General features: G+C 31.8%; 1 long non-coding RNA gene across 4 annotated transcripts; it reads right to left on the bottom strand.

Annotated features, from left to right (window-relative positions):
• Window positions 1-275: 275 nt before the first annotated feature.
• On the bottom strand, window positions 276-2,734 carry LOC114916954 (uncharacterized). 4 transcript variants are annotated; one of them, XR_014431885.1, is made up of 5 exons: window positions 2,388-2,734; window positions 2,198-2,264; window positions 1,455-1,608; window positions 1,278-1,350; window positions 276-1,187 (listed from the first exon to the last, which is right to left on the bottom strand). It is a non-coding gene; the product is annotated as an uncharacterized LOC114916954 (long non-coding RNA). The 4 variants fall into 4 exon arrangements; XR_014431883.1 differs by having other exon boundaries at window positions 1,278-1,608; XR_014431884.1 differs by having other exon boundaries at window positions 1,278-1,608; window positions 2,208-2,264.
• Between the last annotated feature and the right edge of the window lie 5,768 nt (window positions 2,735-8,502).

The following is an 8,502-nucleotide window of genomic DNA, read 5'->3' as shown; positions in this document are numbered from 1 at the left end:
TTCAATTTTCATTATTATTTTTGTGGTTTATGGTCCCTTAAAAAAATTTAAAAAAAAAAAAAGAAAAAAAAGTGGTTGAACCGGTTTGACCCACCGGTTCACCGGTTGAACCGGAAAATTGACCAGTTCAATCCGGTTTGAAACGGGTCGACTGCATAATCGATCCAACTTAAGATTCGAACCGGCTGGACCCCCGGTTCCCGGTCCAACCAGTCCGACCGGCCGGTTCGATCCGGTTTTTAAATCACTGCTTAAAATTATCACTAATTATACTAATTATATAAATTGCTTAAAAGTAGCACATTGGCCTACACATAACAGAAAAATTGGGGAACCGGAGGCCCCAAAAAAAAACATGTATTATAAAGTTACCAAAAAGGTATTTATACTTCAACAGTGAGGTAACCAAGCCTAAATAAAATCCTAATAAGATTCAAATTTTCCTATTGCTGAATAAGTTTCAACTTTCCTATGATAATTAAATCAGAATCAATAATATGTTACAACTTACAAATATATCTGGGAGCTAGAAAACTTCATTTGTTTAGATTTTGATAGTTAAAAGCGTCCTTTCTCAGTATACTTTGTGCTTAAAAGCCACTTTTCTTTCTTTTTTCATTTTCAGAAACAGTTCACTAAAACTGCATCAATATCAATATATCTGGTACCAAAAACTCAAATTAGTCTACCTCAGATTGTCATAATTATGAATCACTTCTTATAATGCCAAGTGGCTTAAAGTCATTTTCATTTGTTTATTCAATTTTAGAAGCAGTTCACTAAAATTGCATCAATATCTCTCGGACCATCAATTACCTAAAAAATTGATCCACTGCATTTCAGTTTGTCAATTATTCAGCTAAAGAAGAAAATTAGCATTTGTCTAGGATAGTTAAAAACTTTTTATTGACAGACTCTTTCAAAACTATCTAGAATAATATTCCGATAATTGATTAACAAAGCCAAACTATCTAGAATAATATTCCGATAATTGATTAACAAAGGCCCTGTTGACTATTATAGTATGATTGTATTTTTATATCATCCTAAACAAAGAGAAATTAATTAACATTTAGGTGCTTTTATGGTCTGAAAAACTTGGTATAAAATAGAATTTATGACAAGAATTGGATTGAATGGCTTCCACGTTCGTTGTTAGGGATAGTAGATAGATATAAAGAATGATGCTGCAAAAATCAATTGTAAGGTCATATACCATGCATTTTCTATATATAGGCACAAATAAGAAAGGGAGAATTAATGAAAGTAATGCTTACAAGCATATACTAGTCTCATGTATGGATCCTCAGTCTTATCCGCCATATCTAACAGGTAAGAGTACTCTATAAGCTGTGAAATTAATAACCAATGAGATTGCACAGAAAGAAAACTTGCTAAATACGGTGTCAATGTAATAGCAAAAGCACATGCAGCAAAATACATATAACACAGACCTCGGCCATCTTCTGCAGCATTGTCATTGGCTCAAATATTAATGCTCATGGGTTTCCAAATATTGTAGAAAGGATACCTTCAAATGACCACTGGCCAACTCCATCAGCCACTACTAGCCAGTTTTGGTGAGAAATGAAATAGACCTGTCAATGCCTGAAATGTGTTATTAGTTGGTTTATTAATCATCTGTCATTCGAGATTCAAGCCATAAATCACTTATAAACAAAGAGATTTTATTAAGCATTTAAAAACACTACAATCACAAAACCACACTGTCCCACTTCCAACAGTGAACTTCCACAAATTATTAACACATACAATATTTTATCAATAGTGGTCAAGAATAAGCCAGCTACTCCACACTCTACTCTCAAATTTCCTATACAAATCTCAAAAGATAGGCAACAAAATAAACATAGGTTACATTCAGTTATCAATTTCATTTTCATTTCATTTCATGTTTTCTAATTTGCACGAGAACAACATTTCATTGTTTACTTTTTCAGAAAATAATAACTAAATGACCACCAAAATAATCAATACTATATTTGTTTTTCTTCAAAATGAGACCTGGCCCCATTCTCCATAACAAGAGATGCACCAATATATAAAATCAAAATATGATACACGATGAACCTAGACGTAATTTTAAATTATATAACAAATACACACGCATTATAGAATTCAACCATAGCGACATAAATTAAACAGAAGCAAACAAAGCAAAAGAAGTTGCCATTACTCAATCATACCTCAATGAGACCAATCGCCTTCTTCGCACTTTCTTGCCCAACTAGCACGTCGTGAGTCTGCAAATACGCAATGTCGTTTTCACCAAACTTTAAGTCTTCACAATAGTATTAATAATAACAACAACAACGAGAAACGGCAACACCGAAAACGAAACGAAACGAAACAAAACGAGAGCACACATGCATGAGTAGCTTGATGCAGTCGAGGGGGCGGTGACGTTTTTGGCGGCGGTGTCGGCGAGGAACAGGTCGGCGTCTTTGGGGATCAATGCGACCACCGCGAGCGGGTGGCGGAGAAACTGAGACGGCGTGGGCGCGAATTGTTTGTCGAATTTGGTTTAAGCGACGGAGACGTTGGCGAATTTGCAGCGCGTGAGAGTGGGAGTGCGGGGTGCCACGAGTCAAAGCAGTGATAGAGAACACCACGATGGTTAGAAGAGGAAGGTGTTTGGAGATTCCAGTGATTCAGCCTCCAATTAGAGAAAGAGGAAGAAGGGGTTGGTGGTGGAAGAGAGAGAGAGGCGACTTTGCTGCTTCAACGCCAAATAATAATAATAAATAATAAATATTGTAATTAAGTTTGAGAGAAAAGAGAAGAGTGTGTTTAAATTTGTATTTATTTAAAAATAATAATAATAATAATAATAGGAATAATAATAAATATTGTAATTAAGTTAGTTGCATGTGAAATAGGTATTTAAATATTGTGGCGGTTTTAAATCGCTAAAACTATTATTCTTTTGTGACGGTTAAAATAATTGCTAGAAATTAAATATTTTGTGGCGGTTTTTTGAAATCGCCAGAAAAAAACCCCACTAACTACATAATTTTTTGTAGTGATAATGCCTCAAAATTCATCCAAAGATTATATCCATAATTTTACTTCATAGTGTTTCCTACAATAATTCACAAAGCACTCTAATTCATATCAAAACTTGTCTATTTTTGAAATTAAACACATATTCACACTTAGAAAACATCAAGGAACACAACAGAACAATCAGAAAGCAAAATAGAAAACTTTCATATTTTGTCTGTTCTAGAAGCATGCATCAGGCAAGGGATTGAGGACCAATCCTGCTACCCAACAATTATACCCACACCCTCGAGCGAGGTTTCTCACTCCCCCTTTACCTGAATAAGCAGAAGATGAAGCTAGAGTAGAATTTGGTTGATCTCCTTCTCTTGGTTCTCCTTGGTCTTCAGAGAGCATGTCTAGGAGCAGTGCCTGAGTATGTTATTTATAAACATCAGAAGTGGCTAAAACGGTCCGTTCTAGATTCATTCGTCATGTGTTAAATTCGCATATAGAACGGTCTGCTCTTAAACCAAAATGGCCCATTCTGGGTTGCGTTTTAACTCATAACGACCATGTTTGGAACGGCCTGTTCCATTTTGGGAACAGCCCGTTCCAATCTAGGGTTTATAAGCATTTTTAGTAGTTTGGAACTGCCCATTCTAGTTTGGGAACGACTCATTCTAGGCTACTAAATCACCCTTATTGGGCTTTGAGCCTTCATATAATTTGTGAAAATCGGGGTGTTACATTATGGTCTGTAATCTTTTTAAATTTCTGAACAATTTGGTTATATTGTTGTTAAATGCTTAAATTTAAATATGGTATATTTAAGTATGGTTTTTAAAACAATGATTGGTAATGTCTTCTAACATTTTGGTGTTGAAAATTTTCATAATTTACACTACTTGTATGGTTTATATATGGACTTCTTATTGAATGAATAATACAAGTGATTGATATTGAGTATAATTAGTAATGTATAAGATTTCTCTTCAATTTTTGAACTTTTAAACTTGGTATAGATTTGTTTTTAATGATGTCCAAAAGGGGAGAACGGTATAATTTTTTTGCAGGTTGAGTATACAAAGTATTGAAGCAACAAGAATATAAAGAGTATGAATTTTGGTTTAAAAGAAAGATAGAGTACAAAAACAAGAGTATAATTGGATAAATCAAAACAAGTGAAAGGAAGAGTTGTCATTATCAAAAGGGGGGAGTTTGTTGATCAAGCTCAAGATGAAGACATGATCCTAGCTAGTTGGTTTTGATGATTACAAATAAACCTCTTGAAAGATAAAAGTGCAAGTTGTATCTTGTTTTGTGTGATTTTGACCTTTGTTACTTATGTGTTTTGTGCTTGGTAAGTAACTTAACATTTTATGTCTAGATAAATGATGAATGATGACATATATATAAGTTGAAATTGATTTGCAAAGAGAAATGGTATGAAAAATCGAGATATTAAGTTTTCACTTATACTAATCGATTATTTCGAGTAATAATCAATTATTTGATCTGTTTTTCAATTACCTAAGGAGCAGTTGTTGTAATAATTGATTATTTTGAGCAATAATCGGTTATTTCATAAACAAGGTTGTGGAATAATTGATTATTGCTCAAAATAATCGATTATCCATGTAAATAATTGATTATTTAAGCAAAAAAACTTATATATATATATATATATATATATATCATTTTTCACACCTTGAATAGAGAGACTTTTGAATCTTTGTAATATCTTTTATGAAAACACTCTTTGAAATAAATTTATCTTTACAATAAGAGGTTCTTTAACCTTTGTGGTAAACTCAAGAAAGTTTTCAACAATTGCATTGATCATAATCTTCATGGAGTGAAAGGTTAAGCTACATGGTTGATTCACCTTCTTTGATTTGTTTTATACATTAGGTGAATTCGTTCCTTAAACCTCTATATTGATTGTTTTCTTAAGTAGGTTTCTTAAGAAAGGAGAATGTTTTAGTGGGGGGCTACAAGTAGGTTTTTCTTGGGGTTCAAGAAGTGGTTCCTTTAATGTTGTAGAAGTGTATTACATGTGGTAGTGTGATTATAAAACTTATGATATTAAAGATTATTGGAAAATCTCAATTGAGTTGATTGGAGATTGAATGTAGGTCACAAGTGGATGTAGTTGAACCAATATCAATTAGTTGTTCAGTTTTCTCTCTCCTTACACTTGACTTTACATTCTTACATTTCTATTTTCATGTTTGTTGTTATGTGTTGTGAAACATGTACATTATATTAAGAATTAAGTGAATTTAGACTTGAATTTAATCTGAACTAAGTATCCTATATACAAGCTATAGATCAACACATTTCTTTGGAAAAATTTAGAAAAGTTAATCAAAATCAAAATAACTATGCATGAAATTTTAGTTAACCAATTCACCCCCTCTTAGTTAGGCCATCTTTTCTAACATTTATTTCTCTCTAATTTAATTATGATATTTATCTGGTCTCCAATTGGTGTTTACTTGCAAAACATACTCTGACAATGAAGTTAGTTTTTATTTTTCTTTTATAATTCTCTATTTAAGACTAAATAGTTAGCTCCATGTTTGATAAGTGTTCGTGCCATGTAGTGTATAATAACCATCTTTTTTGAGCTTTATCAATCATGTCCAATTAGATTGAGATATTAATAATACTCGGTCATCCTAAACTATAATATAATAAAACTTAATTATAATACTTATCTATCTCAAACTTGAGTTATAACTTAGGTTATTCGAGTTATTATCTTTAATACTCAGTTGACTATACATAAAATCCCTATCTTGAGCTTTAAAAATAGTTAAGAGACTAGAATAAAGTTATGTGATAAAAATTAAATATAAAAAATTATTGTAAAAAATAATACTTGAAATTTCGTGCCATTTATTAATTCCTATTACCTACTTACAATCAATTCTAATTTTAGATATCCTTATACCCACTTATATCATTTGCATTATTTGAATTTTAGTAATAATAAATAGAGATTATGAAGGGCCATATATTATTTCATTTATCTCTCTTAAGTGATATGTCATTTAGTTTTTCATAAATATTCTAAAAAAATGTTCAAATACATCTTTTCATATATGACATTTCTATACCCTAAGGTTGTTTCCCTTCACTTAAAGTGAAACTCTTCATTCTCCCTAACCCTGACCTCTTGGTTACTATATAAATTTTCACATGTATTGTTCCTCTCGTATTCTACCATTACCATAAAATATTCTTCTCATTTATTTATGTCTTCATTCTCTAAAAGCTCTAAAGTTTTTCCAAAAATTTCCCTGTTCCAAGGTACCTCTTTCTTCTATCCTCTTTTTATTATTTTATGGGTTAGGATTATGAGTATCATAAGTCTTCTAACTTTGATGGATCAAATCCCCAACCTTTGCTTTTTGGCGAGGTTATTGATATAAGTGATAAAGATCCCTCTTTGTCTTCTTCCAAAATTACTTCTAAAAGAACCCTCTTTGTCTTCTTCCATAGACTCTTTTGAATAATTAATGTATTATAAGAAAACTGAGGTGACTAACTCTTCCATTTCACCTGTTATTCCTCCACCCATTATAGTTATTAGTTATTTTTTTCAATCCACCACGCCTACTAATCTTCTTACTTTCCCTTCCATTCCTCATTTAGAACTTCCTCAAAAGGTGACCTCTTTTGTATGTGATATGTTTGTCTCTTCTTTCACCCAAAAAGAAGAAGAAAAAATTTTCATTTATGAAAGTAAACAAGTAAAGGAAAAAAATCTAAACCAGATAAATCTACCAAGGGGAAAAATGTTTCTTTATATGGTTCTGGTTGGGTCAAGGAAGAAGTAAGAAAATATATTTCTTGCTATAATACTAAATAGTTAATTCAATATCTTCAAAAGTAAATTTCTTTATGTTTTCTTCCCCACAAATATATTCTTATTGCCAAACCCTATTTGCCTCGTGAACTTGTTTTCCAATTTGCACATAAGGAATTCCTAGCCCTTACTTTCATGTATTGAGCACTAAGTGTTGATTTTCATGTTTCTCTCCTTTTTCTAAACTTGAATGTGATATCTTGAAGACCTTTAACTTAACTCCTTTACAACTCCACCCTGATAGTTGAGGCCTTATAAAAGCCTTTCAAAAGTTATGCCACTGTCTTGAAATCTTACCTACTAAAAATAAATTCATGTATTTCTACCAAATTAAGTGTGAAACTAAAGTTGATTGGATATCACTTAATAGGGGAAATCCATGGGGATTATTCAATTTGTACAAATATTCCTACAAGAACCTTAAAACTGATTATTTCAAATTTTGACTCTGATATGTATCTAGATTTGAAAATTATATTTTTTGATGTCGATAATAAACCTAGATTTTCCTTTTATTGACAATTTAAACCTTATAAATTCAACTCAAGAAAAGATGAGTTTTAGAATTTCTAGAATATTTCAGATAATAAAAAGCTCTTGAGTTTACCTTGTTCTCTTCTTTACAAAGTCATTCTTCAACTACCCATTCTTGAAATTCCCACAAGTTATGTTGAATTTGGTAGTAAGTATCAAAACTTTGTATTTCAATTATGCATACTCATGACATACTTAACATTTTAGTAATCATATGTGATTTTTCTTTTCAAATATCATGAAAGAATTTGATTGGAAAACTTTTAGGGAGAAAATATGTCAACAATAGAAGATCTCACCTTACCTCTTATTTGTCCATGTAAAATCTTTTGTTCTTGGTAATGACATTGAGCAAAATGTTCAAGAAAAAAAAAACTACCAAAATTTTTGCTTCTGAGATTTAGATGACCATCACTATTTTCGAGGATCAACCGATCAACCAAGAATCCAATAATGAAATACCTCCACCTCACCAACAACAATCTTTGCAAATTATACCATTGTATGTTCATATCCATATAGAGATTTCAGTTTGAGTATCTAAATTGTATAGATGCCTACTTAAGTGTTCAAGAAGTTGACAAAAAAAAATATAATTATCTTTTAATCAAGATACCTAATGAGAAGTGTTTCACATGTGGGACAAGTGTGTCACATAGGTGTAGTTCAGAAATGTGTTCTACAGTGCAACAATAATGATTCAAATAAGAGAAGTGATGGAAAACCTTAGGAGGAACTAGATTGTTGTAGCCTATCCTTCAAGTTTCTTTATAGATCTTTTCCTTCTTGACACTTCTCAAGCTTCTCCAAGGTCTCTAATGGAGGAGGAAACCTCTAAAATCACCTTCAATGGTGAAGGACTCTCTTCAAGTGGTGTCACTTCAAGGAAGAAGATAAACCACTTCAAATCTCACCACACTCTTAGGAAGATAAGAGAAATGGAAGTAAATTAAAGAAAGATTTAAGCTTTTGAGATAGAGAATTATAGAGAGAAAATAACTCTTCAAACTCCAATAATACTCGAGAGTGGTACAAAATGGGTCAAAACTACAATATATAGAGTTTAGTGGGCTTATGGTGCAAGCTAG

Source organism: Cajanus cajan, chromosome 2 (assembly GCF_000230855.2).
Source record: "Cajanus cajan strain Asha chromosome 2, NIPB_CcT2T_4, whole genome shotgun sequence".
Taxonomy (NCBI): Eukaryota; Viridiplantae; Streptophyta; class Magnoliopsida; order Fabales; family Fabaceae; genus Cajanus; species Cajanus cajan.
The sequence above is the reverse complement of the archived record's forward strand: the minus strand, read 5'-3'. Positions and strand labels throughout refer to the sequence as shown.